The sequence below is a fragment of the Pongo pygmaeus genome, chromosome 4 (assembly GCF_028885625.2).
Source record: "Pongo pygmaeus isolate AG05252 chromosome 4, NHGRI_mPonPyg2-v2.0_pri, whole genome shotgun sequence".
Taxonomy (NCBI): domain Eukaryota; kingdom Metazoa; phylum Chordata; class Mammalia; order Primates; family Hominidae; genus Pongo; species Pongo pygmaeus.
In genome coordinates this window covers 143,783,610-143,799,524 of record NC_072377.2, presented here as the reverse complement: position 1 = coordinate 143,799,524, position 15,915 = coordinate 143,783,610, and the positions used below count along the sequence as shown (strand labels likewise).

At 43.9% G+C, this 15,915-nt stretch overlaps 1 long non-coding RNA gene and 1 other non-coding gene across 2 annotated transcripts; both read right to left on the bottom strand.

Moving 5' to 3' along the window:
- Positions 1–3,485: 3,485 nt before the first annotated feature.
- LOC129037050 (uncharacterized) lies at positions 3,486–14,646 on the bottom strand. Its single transcript, XR_010126484.1, has 4 exons — positions 14,226–14,646; positions 12,240–12,269; positions 9,982–10,063; positions 3,486–9,340 (listed from the first exon to the last, which is right to left on the bottom strand). It is a non-coding gene; the product is annotated as an uncharacterized LOC129037050 (long non-coding RNA).
- LOC129037694 (small nucleolar RNA SNORA74) lies at positions 9,409–9,609 on the bottom strand. The gene has a single exon (XR_008502922.1). It is a non-coding gene; the product is annotated as a small nucleolar RNA SNORA74 (small nucleolar RNA).
- Positions 14,647–15,915: the final 1,269 nt, after the last annotated feature.

Sequence of the window (15,915 nt, the reverse complement as noted above, 5' to 3'; positions counted from 1 at the left end):
TTTGCATAAGGTTCTAATGCCATCTGGTGATCGTGCAGAGCAAGTCAAACTTTTTCAACGGAGTAATTATTTATTGAGGAACTTAGTGATGATGTGGGAGATTCAAAAGAAATATAACAGGTGCTTAGGGGCTTATCAGCAAAAAGACACAAAGGAAACAAAAGTTTGGTTTTTGTTTGTTGGTTTGTTTGTTTTTTGAGACAGGGTCTCATGTTTCCCAGGCTGGAGTGCAGTAGTGCCATCTTGGCTCACTGTAGCCTTGATTTCCTGGGCTCAAGTGTTCCTCCACCTCAGCCTCCGAGTACCTGGGACTACAGAAGCGCGCCGCCAAACCCAGCTAATTTTTTTTCGGTATTTTTTGTAGAGATGGGGTTTCGTTATGTTGCCTAGGCTGGTGTCGAACTCCTGGGCTTATGTGATCCGGCTGCCTTGGCCTCCCAAAGTACTGGGATCGGAGGTGTGAGCCACCATGCCCGGCCACCAAAATTAATGCAAGATTTCATTCATCAAATGCCTATTTCATGAAGGACATTCTACAATGGTGGAAAAGACAAACTTCCAGCCCTTAGGATCTTGGTTTGATGGAGATTGACAAGGAATTTGACCTCAAAGTGGGCCTGTTTGTGAGCAGGCATGGGTAAAAAGCTGTATTCACATTTGGGTGTGGGAGTGGGTGTGCATCAGGAATGGTAAAGAATGGGGCCTTTCAAAGCAAGAATTGCTGGTGAGACTTTGAAAGGTCTAAGTGGCAAGTTTGGTACAGCTTAATGATGAAACTTTTTTTTTTGAGATGGAGTTTTGCTCTTGTTGCCCAGGCTAGTGTGCAATGGTGCGATCTTGGCTCACGGTAACCTCCGCCCACTGGGTTCAGGTGATTCTCCTGCCTCAGCTCTCCGAGTAGCTGGGATTACAGGTGTGCGCCAACATGTCCAGCTAATTTTTGTACTTTTAGTAGAGATGGGGTTTTGCCACATTGGCCAGGCTGGTCTCGAACTCCTGACCTCAGGTGATCCACCCGCCTTGGCCTCCCAAAGTGGTAGGATTACAGGCGTGAGCCTCCTCTCCCAGCCCTGTAATGAAACTTTCAATGCCGGAATAGAGTATGGATTTGAGATTATAATGAGGACCTTTTCCAATTTTGGTAGAGGAAAAAGCAAGAAAAGATTGGGGGCATGTATTTTGACACCACAAAATCCATTAAAATATATTATGTGAATATGAGGAGTCCTGTCATCAATGACATTATTTTTCTTGAAATTTCTTTTGATGAGAAAATTAAGCTTGACAAAGGTAAAAGTCCTAAAAGATGACAAAATGGAATTCACACCTTTGAGGTCAACCATTTGATATTCAGCAGCCAACTAATATTTGAGAGATTATTTGTTACTCTTGTATACTAGGCACTTGCCAGTACATAATAGTAAACAAAATAAAACAAAATAAAAGGTCTCTGCTCTCATGGAGCTCAGGAGTCTAGTAGAATAGACCACTATTTACATGCTCTACTAAGCAATTGATAACACATTTTAATTACCATTATTCCTTTTTTTTTTGAGACGGAGTCTGGCTCTCTTGCCCGGGCTGGAGTACAGTGGCATGATCTTCGCTCACTGCAACCTTAGCCTCCCAGGTTCAAGCAATTCTCCTGCCTCAGCCTCCGAAGTAACTGGGATTGCAGGCCCGTGCCACCAGCTTGGCTAATTTTTGTATTTTTAGTAAAGACGGGATTTCACCAAGTTGGCTAGGCTGGTCTCATACTCCTGACCTCAAGCGTATTTGCCCGCCTCAGCCTCCCAAAGTGCTGGGATTACAGGCGTGAGCCACTGTGCCTGGCCAATGTACCATTATTCCTATTTCACATAAGATATCAAGAAGCTTGTCCACAGAGGAGGTCTACAGAAATAAATAATAAAATTAAAAAGTCCAGGCACAGTGGCTTACACCTGTAATCATAGCACTTTGGGAGGCCGAGGTGGGAGGATTACTTGAGGGCAGTTCGAGACCAGCCTGATCAACACAGTGAGACCCCATCTCTATTTTATAACAAATAAATAGCTTTTAAAAAGAAGATTGCCTATGATCTTGCAGCTAGAGACAAATGCAGAGCCTTGAATGTTATGCTGTCTGCAGCAGAGTTGACACCTCAGAAATCTACTGGGACAGTTTTAATGCCCTGGAACCAGGTCATTTTTTAAGGCTATTTAAAAACAGAAAACTTAACCAGTAGCTGCTCTTCTAACAGTGGCAAGAGGATGGGGTCAGGTCTTACAAAGTTTTTGAAGAGGTTATACATATATGAATTTCAAAACTCTGTCTTTTGAGGGTTTAATTATGTGTCCTGGTCAAGATATCTTTAATATATTTGGGGTTCTTGGATCTGGATATTCATTTGTCTCTCTAGGTTGGGGAAGTTTCCTTTAAATAAACTTTCTGCCCTTTATTCTGCTCTTTCTGAAATACCCAAAGTGCGTATATGGGTTCACCTGATGGTGTCCCATAGGCTTTCTTCACTTTTTCATTTTTTTGTTCCTCTGACTAATTTCAAGTGATTTGTCTCAAGTTCATTGATTCTTTGTTGTTGAAACGTCTGTGGAATTTTCCAATTTAGTCATTGTGTTCTCTAGCTCCAGAATTTGGTTCTTTTTAATGATTTCTCTTTGTTGAATTTCATATTGTTCATGTCTTGTTTTCCTGATCTCATTTAATTCTCTTTTTTTTTGAGACGGAGTTTCGCTTTTATTGACCAGGCTGGAGTGCAATGGCGCAATCTTGGCTCATTGCAACCTCCACCTCCCAGGTTCAAGCAATTCTCCTGCCTCAGCCTCCCGAGTAACTGGGATTACAGGCCTGTGCCACCAGCAGAGCAAGATTCTGTCTCAAATAAAAATTTAAAAAATGTCTTGAAATTCTTATTCTGGCTCATAGTTTCTTCAAGACACAACAGGGCAAGCATTGAGGAATTTTAATAAAAAGTGATAAATCATATCATGGGGCAAGACTAGGGATTAGAATGTGGCATTCATTAAGGCTTTCCCAGAGGAATATTTTTAAAAAATCTAAAAGACTATGTTTTGTTCTGTTAGGACAAACAGAACCCACTGCACACTACAGCAAGAGTAGCCAAGATGTTGACCGTCTGAAACAAGGTATTTGGCATTTGAAATAGTTGTAAGAATCTGTAAGTAGGGCATTTGAGTAGTTCCTTCAAGATGTTAGATTGAACGAGGTTGATGATTGAAGCAGAAATTTACAAGACTTGAGAGCACTATACATGAAAGCTCCTAAACCAAACACTACTTTTGGAGCCAGATTCATTCAACACCACACAAGTTCTTGTGTGACTGTGACTTTGGGCAAGTAACAGGTACCTTGTAGGGCTGTTGAAGAGATGTGTTAAATGTATTTAACATGGTCAACATGTAGTAAATAGTGTTGATATTCTATGGCGCCATATGTCCCAAAGTATATCCTAATGACAAAAATCATAGATTCAAAGATTTTATTTTTTATAGAACCCCAGAATAATAACATATAATTATACACTTCAATCTGGTTATAAGTTATATCCTGGCAGCTACTTACCAATATGCCTGCTTGTAAGAGAGGTTCCGCAAGTTATAATTTACACACAAAGATGTCTCACAACTTTTCTCAAATATAAAGATATTTACAGATCACTGAAATAAGTAACAAAAGCCTACACATGTGTTTTAGTTAACAGATGTCTGAAATCTAAATAGCAAGTCTCTGCAAATCCATTATTTTCTTTTTTTTTTTTTTGAGACAGTCTCGGTCTGTCACCCAGGCTGTAATGTAGTGGCACGATCTCAGCTCACTGCAACCTCTGCCTGCCAAGTTCAAGTGATTCTCGTGCCTCAGCCACCCAAATAGTTGGGATTACAGGCATGCACCACCACACCCAGCTAATTTTTGTATTTTTTTCTTTTGTAGAGATGGGGTTTCACCATGTTGGCCATGCTGGTCTTGTCCTGGCCTCAAGTGATGCACCCACCTCAGCCTCTCAGTGCTGGATTTTTTTTATAGGCAACCGCGCCCGGCCAAATCCATTATCATCACTTAATGTTTAAAGGCTACATTTAGTTTCCTATAGGTGATATTGTTAGGGTCTACTAGCAAATGATTTGGTAACCTGACACCTTTGTATTCATGTCCAAAAAAATTCTTTTACAAGAACAAAAATGGTACTCTTAGCCTCACTCACTGGAGTATTACTGAAAAGCATGATATTCTTACTGTATTTTGGGTACATTATGACAGAGAGGTTATTATTACCAACTGTCAGTAGAACTGAGGCTTCTTGAGTAAAGGGGATTGAGGTAAACCTTTGGACGCTGGTGAATACATTTCAAGACACAACATGGCACCTGTGTCTAGCTCTATGGTACAACATGGTACTATGACACATATAATGGGTTGCCAGACGGGGAAGGCAGCTTCTCTGCAACTGAGCTGAGATCTCAAAATAGACAATGTCAAGATGGAATGAGAAGGGAAAAACAGCATGTGTAGACAGGTAGTGACAAAAGGCTAATTAAGGACTGAAAGAAACCAGCGTGGCCAGCAAGGGAATCTACGGGTGATAAAGAGAAGAGGGTGAGAGAGATAAGGCTAGATTGTATAAGGCTTGACAGACCATAGCAAGATAAGCAAGAACTGTGTCCTGTTAACCATTTATCCCTAACATCTAGCATAGAGTTCAGTTAATAAAAGCCATAAACCCTTTGAGTCTTCTGGCAAGATAAGTAATTAGCACAGATTATTGTCACTCACTGCAACTCAGCCTTGGAGGGAGTACACAAATCAGAAGGAGGTCAAGTGTCTGGGAAATTAAATGATAGCACCTGGAAGAACAGATCATGGTTGGGGTAAGAAATGGAAGCCCAGTGTAGAAAAAGGATAGAATGTCTGTTCTGCCCCCTTTCACCCCTCCTGTTCGTTGCCTTATGTCCAACCCATGACTTGCTGGGGTAGTCAGCCTATTTGAACAGGTTTAGACAACCCTAGAGTTCTCTCCAGGAGAATTAATACTGAGAAGGAGAAGTTCTACCATTGTCACTCTGGTGAAGCACAGATTCTAACTCAGAGGCTCTTTGCCTTGAGGGGCATCTTCCCTCTCCTTCAACTCATCAGAACCCTTAGTTCTGGGCTTGGCTTCTCCCTTTTAGCAGCTGATAACAAAATCCCCATCCTCTACTATAAGCTTACGGGGTGAAAATCAGCCATGTAAGGACTACAGCATCCACTCTCAAAAGACAACAGGCTCAACCACTATTCTCTACATGACAGAATAAACTAAGACCACAGAATAAAAATGGAATGTTTTAAGAATTTAGGAGGCGGCTGGGCGCGGTGGCTCGTGACTGTAATCCCAGCTACTGGGGAGGCTGAGGCAGGAGAATCATTTGAACCCGGGAGGCAGAGGTTGCAGTGAGCTGAGATTGAGCCATTACATTGCACTCCAGCCTGGATGACAGAGATTCCATCTCAAATAAAAACAAAAAAACAAAACTGTCAAGGTCATTAAAAACAAGTCTAAGAAGCTGTCATGGCCAACAGGAGCCTAAGTGTAATGTGGTATCTTCAACGGGATCCTGGAACAGACAAAAGACATTACATTAAAAACTAATGAAATCTGAACAAAGTATGGACTTTAGTTAATACTAATGTATCAATATTAGCCCATTTAATTGTGACAACCATAATATACCAATGTAAGGTGTTATTAGGGGAAACGGGGTATGGTATATATGGGAACTCTTTGTACCATCTCCCCAACTTTTCTATAAATCTAAAAGTATTGTAAAATAAAATAAATTTTAAAGTCCTTTTTACTGTACTTTCCCAATTAGTATATCACCCTTAAGAAGCAGCATAGAACATTCTTACACCCTAAAGGGCCTTTACTGGAGGGCAAGGAAGGCCAAACAAGTAACAGGGACTCCTCTGAACAAGCCTTAGGCTACTAAACTGACAAATTTATGACTCATCAAGTTGGCTCATTACAAGTGTTCCTAAATAGCATTAAGGAGAAAGATGTTGCTAAGCAGAGATTTTAAGTTATTACAGTTAATTTGTTAATTCAGTGAAATTGTTTTTCAAGAGTGTATTGACAGGTCCATTAACTGGAGCTGTGTTCATAAAGCCCTAATTAAGCAACAACATTCACAGGCGTCATTGTCACTCTTTTTAAGTTCTTAATTAGTTGCTCTTAACATGGTGTTTTCCTTTGTGTGAATTCCTAGGCACTTAGCCACCTCTTTGTATCCCTTTGGGACTTGCAGAATTTATCCCTCTGGGTTTTGCTTTTCTGGTTGAAATTTGAGTGAGACATGATCCAAAATTTCAACATAAAATCCCACTGACACTAGTTTGTTTCAACCCAGCAAGTGAAATCATGGACAGGTGCCAGGAATAGTGTTTATTAATTGTGGTACCCTCATTTTTTAAAAAATTCAAGGTTGGTGGTGAGGGTGTTTGGAAACCCTCCTTATTTTTAGTTTTTCCTCTTAATATGGTACAGGCCTAAGACCTGAAACTTGGCCTACGCAATGAAAAGAGGCACTTGTGTTTACTGCTACCTATGGCAGCTGGCAGCCTGGGTATTTACAGACCAGTAACCCTGCCAGTCTCATTCAAGTTTCCATTGCAGCATGGGAAAAGATTAACAGAAAAAAACTACTTCAGCTGGGTGTGGTAGCTCACACCTGTAATCCCAGCACTTTGGGAGGCTGAGGCGGGTGGATCACCTGAGGTAAGGAGTTTGAGACCAGCCTGGCCGAAATGGCATGGCAAAACCCCATCTCTACTAAAAATACAAAAACAATTTAGCCAGGTATGGTGGCGTGTGACTATAGTCCCAGCTACTTGGGTGGCTGAGGCAGGAGAATTGCTTGAACCCAGGAGGCGGAGGTTGCAGTGAGCTGAGATCGTGCCACTGCACTCCAGCCTGGGCAACAGAGCAAGACATCATCTCAAAACAACAACAACAACAACAACAAAAAACAAACTACTTCGAGGCCAGGCACAGTGACACCTGTAATCCTAGCTACTCAGGAGGCTGAGTCAGGAGGACCACGTGAGCCCAGAAAGTTGAGACTGCAGTGAGCTGTGACCACACCACTGCACACCAGCCTGAGTGAGACCCTGTCTCTAAAAAAAACAACTACTTTGAAGCCAGGCATGGTAGCACATGCCTATAGTCCCAGCTACTTGGGAGGCTGAGGCAGGAGGTTTGCTTGGCCCAGGAGGTCAAGGGTGCAGTGAGCTGTGATTGTGCCACTGCACCCCAGGCTGGGTGACACAGTTGAGACCCTGTATCAAAAAAGATTTTAAAAACTAATCTTCTTAGACTCACCAGGAAATAATTTCTTTGCTTTAAAAAAAAAAAAAAAAAAAAAATTGACAGGGATAAGTAGGTGAGTAATTAACTTTATTTATCAAGTAGGAAATCCCATCAAATTATTTAAATGCACATGATTACACCATTGATGCCTTTTGGGATATTGAACACAGGAACAGAAATACCAATGAATTATCTCTTTTCAAGCAGCAACATAGGAACATCTCTGCACATGGATAGCACTACTGTAGTCAGGAAGACAACCTGTATGCTTAGAACTTGAGGCCTCAGATTTAAAATACTGTGACTATTCATGACACAAAATTTTCCTCTTAGGAGCCATTTCGGTTTTACCAACTCAGACTGAGATTGTGGCTGAGTTTGATAAGTGCAGACTGCTATTCTTTCTTAAGACCTCTCCCTTTGGGGCACATTAAAAGTGGAGAGAACTGCTATGAGTAACCCATGCAAAAAAACACATAAACAAATCCCAAACACACAAAAAACAGACTATTTTTACTACTGGTTAATTTCTTGCAGTCACCTTAGTGCCCTAAAAGATGAAGAGTATGATGCTCTAAGGCAAAGCTATTGATAACATTAAACTTTTCAGAAAGACACGTTGCTATTGGCTCTGAACCTGTCACTAATGAGCTGTTCAACTTTCAAGGCCTGAATTTCATTCTCCAGGACACAGGTTGGCAAACCATAGCCTACGGGCCAATTCCAGCCTGCTGTTTTTGTATGGCTCTCAAAATAAGAATGGTCTTTAAATTTGTAAATCATTGAAAACAATTTTGACACTGAAAATTTTATGAAATTCTAATTCAATGTCTATAAATAATGTTCTATTAGAACTATAGACTTGCTCATGTGTTGATATTGTCTAAGCCTGTGTTTGTACTAGAGCTGCAAAAATAGTTGCAAAAACCACATGGCTGAACAAGCATAATATTACCTGGCTCTTTACAGCAAGTTTGCTGATCCCTGCTCTAGAACAGCAGTGCATAATAAACTTTCTGAATTGGTGGAAATGTTCTCTAATATTGGAGTTGTCCAATAGGGTAGTCAGCAGCCAAACAGATTCTGAGATTAAGAAATTGATTAATTTTTATCAACTTACACAGCCACATGTAGCATATAGCTACTGCACAGCAGAGCTCTAGAAAAGTGAGGGATGGACTTTAGATTCTAAGAATTCTCTAAAATTCTGATACTTGGCTGGGCGCGGTGGCTCATGCCTGTACTCCCAGCACTTTAGGAGGCCAAGGCAGGTAGATCACGAGGTCAGGAGTTCGAGACCAGCCTGACCAACATGGTGAAACCCCATCTCTACTAAAAATACAAAAATTAGCTGGGTGTGGTGGTGCGAGCCTATAATCCCATCTACTCAGGAGGCCGAGGCAGGAGAATCGCTTGAACCCAGGAGGTAGAGGTTGTAGTGAGCCGAGATAGCGCCATTGCACTCTAGCCTGGGCGACAGTGAGACTCCGTCTCAAAAAACAAACAAAAAAACCTGTAATCCCAGCATTTTGGGAGGCCGAGGCAGGCAAATCACAAGGTCAGGAGTTTCACACCAGCCTGGCAAATATGGTGAAACCTCGTCTCTACTTAAAATAAAAAAATTAGCCTGGCATAGTGGCAGGTGCCTGTAGTCCCAGCTACTCGGGAGGCTGAGGCAGGATAATCGCTTGAACCCAGGAGGCAGAGGTTGCAGTGAGCCGAGATCGAGCCACTGCACTCCAGCCCGGGCAACTGAGCAAGACTCCGTCCAAAAAAAAAAAAAAAAAAAAAAAAGTCTGATACTCTACATAATTTTTCAAATCATAATTTTAAGTCCCCTACCCCCATGTGAGCTATAGTAGTTTAATTGGGACCTACATGACAAGAAGACTACACACATTACTTATCTTGGTGTCACACAGGGCTATCAGACATCTGGGGTCCTGATGGAGGTAGATGTCATTCAGGTGAAGGCATCTAGGATTCAAAGAGGTAAAGAATGACAGGCTGTCCCTAAGACAGGGTCCTTTTTCTAACAGAAAAAAATTGTTTGCACCCAGACTAGGATCAACTCCACAGGAGGAGTCATTCCACTCTCAGAGGTGCAAAACACTGCCCAAAGGTACTCAGCTACAACACCAAAACAGTGCTTGGGGCCAAACCTCAATAAAGACAGTGTTTGCTCTTCCAACAGTGTAACACCATCACAGGCACCACATGAGCCTGGATAGCTGACAACCGCTGGATGATTCCTGAAACAGCTTTCTCATTATTTGTTTCAGATACCTAGGCACTCCAGGTAGAAGACGTATCAGTTGAATGTTGGCTGCAAAACAGGCATGGAAGCACTGATTGCAGACCCTGTTGTCAAACCCTTTAACAGGAACCCTCTTCCGTGTTTTCAGTTGTTTTATCCAACATTCAGGGAGATCCTGCCATGTGCCAAGCACTGTGATTGGGATCTAGTAGTGAATAAAACAAGATATATTGTCCTTTCCTTCATGGATCTTACAAATACAGGTTAATTTACCTTCCAATTGTTTCCTGATGGATACCAACTAGCCCACAGGCCTGGCACAGAGAAGGTAGTCAATGTTGGAATGAATAGGGATATTTACCTGAAAACTGCACATGCAGACTGTCACCTGCCACTATTTCCTCCCTTCAGATGGGTGAAGGATGCCCTACTTTCAAGTCATCCTAAAACGGAAGACAAGCAAACTTAGTGATCTAGTACACAGAATATAATAAATAGCAATGCATTGTGTGTGTGTGTGTGTATATATATATTTTTTGAGATAGGGTCTCACTCTGTCTAGACTGAGTGCAGTGGCATGACCATGGTTCACTGTAGTCTCAATCTCCTGGGTCAAGTGATCCTCCCAGCTTAGCCTCCCAAGCAGCTGGGACTACAGGTGCATGCCAACACACCCACCTAATTTCTTTTTTGTTTTTCATAGAGATGAGATCTCTTTCTGTTGCCCAGGCTTGTCTCAAACTCCTGGGTTCAAATGATCCTCCCACCTCAGCCTTCCAAAGTGCTGGGAATACAGGTGTGAGCCACCGTGCCTGGCTCACAATTTTAGCAATTTCAAAATTGCTAAAAGATACTAAATGTTTTCACCACAACAAAATATAAGTATGTGAGGTGCTAGATGTGTTAACTAGCATGATTTACTCATTCCACAATGTAAACATGTATGAAAACCTCACATTGTACCCCATATAACATATACAATTACTGTCAATTAAAAAAAAAAAAGACGAGCAGACATGGTATATTTCCCATGAATTTGAATGTTTGGCACCCCGGTCTAAAATAGCAGCTCCTAAGGACCCTTATCTGGAGAGATGGAAATAGAATGCTGCTTGCCATTTACCCCCATTTCTATAGCCTCAGGAATTATTTTATTTACCATTATTTGCCTTTTCCCTGCCTATAGTACTATAAAGCTAACCATCCCCCAAGCCATACAGATATCACTAGCCTCAAGACCCCATATGTAAAAGGCTATTCACAGTTGAGGCATTCACACAAAGCACTCACATTTAGTTGAGAGAATCCTATTAAGGGAATGCCAACTGATCTAACAAAACAAGCTTTGATAAACAACTCCCCTGCCCCCTAACATCCTCCCCATTTCCTCCTGTGGAAACTAGCATGTCACTTTTCACAGCAACCGAGGGTCATCTCTTCTCAAAAGATTAGCATTCCAGGCCAGGAACGGTGCAGTGGCTCATGCCTGTAACCCCAGCACTTTGAGAGGCAGGAGGATCACTTGAGCCCAGGAGTTCGAGACCAGCCTGGACAACATGGTGAAACCTCGTCTCTACTAAAGCCTGGGCAACATAATGAGACTTTGTCTCTACAAACTAAAAAAAAAAGAAAATTAGCTGGTTGTGGTGGCACACACCTATCATCCCAACTACTTGGGAAAAAGCATTCCAAAACAAAATTACTACAAAAGGAACTCAATATCTACCACTTTAATGGGGCAACAACTGTTCATTTCCGAAAATCAGTAAACAACTAAAGCAAATATACTGTCAGCCCAAAGGAGAAAGTAGTGTGGTTGTAGTTGTTCAGTTCCCAGAGCTCCCTCAATCAATATTTTAACATTTTATTCAACAGCTAGAGAATGCCCATAATGTTAAAGTGCATTACCATCAATGTTTCCCAAATAGGGAATCCATCCCTCTACAAAGGGTGTCATGACTAGCTTTTATGGTGGGTAGTAGGAGCCATGGACTTTAATTTCAGTGAAATTAGCAAAAATCTCGTTGTATCTGGCCCCCTTTGAGCACTTGGTAGCCACTAAAAATGAAGGTGTGACTTTTCCGTCTATTTTTACCAACCCCCTCTTCCCATTAGCTTTGTTCTGTTTCCAAGGTATGATTCAAGTAACTTCATGCTACCCAAACCTGTTGGACCAGAATTATTCCGGAAGGTCTGGACTTATTCTCTGCAAAAAGTCATGCTGTCACAGATTAAACCTTAATGCAAGCTTTTCCAACCCGCAGCCCAACACAAATTGGTAAACTTTCTTAACACATTATGAGGAGTTTTTTTTGGCAATTTTTTTTTTAATTTAGCTATCAGTTATCGTTAGTGTTACTATATTTTATGTGTGGCCCAAGACAATTCTTATCCTTCCAATGTGGCCCAGGGAAGCCAAAAAACACCCCTGCCTTAATGGATAAGCAACTATGCTGGCATCCTGGGGTAGTCAACACAAGAGTTGGCATGAACCAGGGCCAGAATGCCAACCAGCTATTGGCTGCTGTTCTCCCAGCAGTGTAACACTTGCCTAGGTACAAGACAACCTAGGCAGCTGCCTACAGCTGGAGCCAAGAGAGCTGAAGGGGTTGCACTCACCTGCAGTTGCATCTGCCACAGCCGGCCTCTCTGCAATGAAACAACTCCAGGTTAGTCAGCCAACAGTGAACACGTGTGCAGCTCAGAGTCCCTGCCCTCAAAACACGGTAACTTAGGCCTGAGCCACAGAAACAGCAGACAATAAAACCAATAGCTTATCCTCGTTTAGCTTTGTTTTCACCTCTTGTTACTTATACACCACAGCAGTTCAACAGTAGCAAAACAGTCGATTAAACAAATATCAGGGAGCCTGGCTCTATCCCCTAACCAGTGTCTAGCCAAATGACACTGGGCGAGAAACCTCTCTATACCTCAGTCTCCTCATTTGTAGAATGGAGATATTATATTACAGGGTCTTTCTCTGCTGCCCAGGCTGGAGTGCAGTGGCACAATCATGGCTCACTGCAGCCTCCACTTCCTGGGCTCAAGTGATTCTCCCACCTCAGCCTCCTGAGTAGCTGGGACTACAGGCGCAAGCGAGTACACCAAGCTGAATGGGGATATTACTAATAGTACTCTGTAAATAGGGTGGTTGGGAGTCTTAAGTGAAATATAAGCTAACCCTCAGGATAATGTCTGGTATAGTGTGGGCACTCAGTAAACACCTGAGGAGCTACATTCCAAAAAAGGCTTAGATGGTGAATATGAGTGAGTAAAAACGGAAAAGTTATCCAGTGAGAGAAACGGGCAGTGAACAGTGGGAAAACTAGATAGAGGAGGGCCTCCAATACTTCCTGAAGGACAATAAAAACAGCACTTGGAAAAATAACTGCAGTATTGGATGTGAGGGGAATTGGAGGCAGTAGTCATGCCAAGACCTCAACTACTGATTAAAAGCAATAACGAAAATGTTAGGCCGGGCGCGGTGGCTCACGCCTGTAATCCCAGCACTTTGGGAGGCTGAGGCTGGCGGATCACGAGTTCCGGAGATCGAGACCATACTGGCTAACACGGTGAAATCCCGTCTCTACTAAAAATACAAAAAAAAAAAAAAAAAAAAAAGAAAAATTAGTCGGGCGTGGTGGCGGGCGCCTGTAGTCCCAGTTACTCGGGAGGCTGAGGCAGGAGAATGGCGTGAACCCAGGAGGCGGAGGTTGCAGTGAGCCGAGATCGCGCCACTGCACTCCAGCCTGGGCAACAGAGCCAGACTCCGTTAAAAAAAAATAAAAATAACCAAAATGCACAAATGATAATAAATATTCCTACACAGTCACCATTTTTTTTTAGACGTAGTCTTACTCTGTTACCAGGCTAGAATGCAGTGGTGCTATCTCGGCTCACTGCAACCTCTGCCTCCCGGGTTCAAGCGATTCTCCTGCCTCAGCCTCCCGACTTCAGGCGTGCGACACCACGCCCAGCTAAGTTTTGTATTTTTAGTAGAGACGGGGTTTCACCATGTTGGCCAGGATGGTCTTCTTCTCTTGACCTCGTGATCCGCCAGCCTCGGCCTCCCAAAGTGCTGAGATTACAGGCGTGAGCCACGCGCCCGGCCTCACAGTCACCATTATAATTTATGTAAGGCTAAGATCATACGTTTTTCCAGCCATCCCCAAATTTCACTCCTAACTTCCTCCAAATAATTTAGAGGAACAGGAAAATGAGTAGAGAGGGTTCATTTTTCGCTGGGTCTAAAAACAGATCTAAAAATAGCCTGCCCCTTTCAAGGCTCGGGTTAAAGGGGCTGACTCAGTTCCACCGGACATTTGTTCCTCACAAACCTTCCAAAGTCCCTGCCCCTGGCCCTGGAAGATCGAGGCTCTCGGAGTCAGGCTCTAGGGGACTCCCTAGGGAGAAGAGGGAAGAGGGATGGTAGAAAAACAGGGGACGACTCCGGGGCCCAGGTCTCTTTCAGATGCCCTCCAAGCTCGGGGTCACGAGGAGACGAACCCCAATTTCGTCCCGTGCCCCGGCAGAAACCACCCTGCACTGCTTCTTTCCCCAGGCTGGGAAACCTCCAAGGACTCTCCCCTCTGGGTCCTTACTCACGCGCACGTGTTCGGAGCTCCGCGGGGCGCAGCAGCACCGGCAGAGGCCGGAGGGGAAAGGGCAGCCGGGAGCCGAGGGGAGCCCCGCCCCGGGGCGGCTACTGGGCGTGGCTTCGGTGGGCGGGGCCCTTGACCCCGCCTAGGAAAGGCCGGGCTTTAAAAAAAAAATGCGAGTGCGGTGGCAGAGGTGAACCTGCTTCTTAGAGGAGAGAAGGGCTGGGGTCTGAGTAATGGCTGCGTTTGTTGGACTCCCATCCCATCTCTTAAGGGTAGAAGGGGCGCATAGTTCGCAGCTGCTCAGGAGAGAATTTGTGTGTCCTAGTGGAGCCAGGCTTCCTGCCTGCCCACACTGAGCGCCCCCGGAACGCTGGTTCCCCTCACGAGCGTGGCGCCTTTCCGTTGCTGCAGGCCCAGCCCACGCTTTTGCGCTTCCCACGCATATCCTTTTTCTGGCTTTCTGCGGCAGCGCTGTCATTCGGCTAATGGATCGCCCACCCACGCAGGTCACCTTGGTCCACGGTCTTCGGGATCTTTCCAGGAGGTTTTCGAAGAGATTAAGCCAGTCACTCCTACTGCTTACCTTTGCAGGACCGACATCCCTAGTGCCCTGCAGTGGGATTCTTCGCCGAGCTGCAGTAACTGAAGAACACTGGCTTTCTCTGCTAGACTTGCCCTGCACCATGGCACAGTCAGGCAGAGTCCTTGGTCAGGACAGACTGCCTGCAAGGCTACCAGGATTTCTTTGGAACACTAAAACTTCCCTCTCCCAGTGGCTAGAGTCCATATGATTCTGCTGGGGTCCACAGTGGAAGGCCTACAAGCAGTAATTCCTAACTCCATTCTCTAATTCCCCCAAATTCCTTTCCGACACCCGCCCCCCAACAACAACGACCAATCCTGTAAGTTTTGCTGATCTCTTGCACCTGGCACCATTGCCAGGTGAACCCCTGGGAAACAAGCCACTGCCCTTGGCATCTGCCAACATGTTTCATTGTCTATTTCCTCAGCTCTTTCATAATGAAAAAGGTATGCTTCTTGTGCACCCCAACTCTTGCAGACCTCTCCTAAGAAAGCCCAGAGCCCCAGTTTGATTCCAGCAAGAGACCCTAGGCTGTAGGGCCAAAGAGCCACTGGAGGGCAAGTGGCAAGCTCAAATCCTCCCCAGTTTTGATGGAGTTGGACATAGGCTCTGGTTGGGAAAAAGCTTACATAAATACAGTAATTTAAAAAGTCACATGATCAGTGCTGGGCTGGTAGGCAGGAGCTCTGCTTTGCAGTTAAATAGGAATGTGGCTGAAGACTGCTGCCATAATCAATGCCTACATCCGGCTGTCACAGCGTGTTCATAAAGGAAGGTAATGAGAGCTATAAAACCAGGCAGATTGGGTGGGTAATTGTCCTACCGAGCTCTGCTAAAGGAGAAATTGCATTGGCATCTCATATATTTCGCTTTCTTTCCTTCCAAACACACAAAGTGGAGAGGGCAGAGCTACCCTGAAGATTCATGAAAAGGAAAGATAGGGTGTGTGTGTGTGTGTGTGTGTGTGTGTGTATGTGCATGTGTGCTTTCAGAGAACAGACAAGAAGTAACTGAGGACAGGGAGCTATGCAGACCTTTGGGGAGAGAGGGACCAATAACCTGGTGATGACTGGATTCAGATTAGTCCAGGTAGAAGGCAGGATTTGTGTGG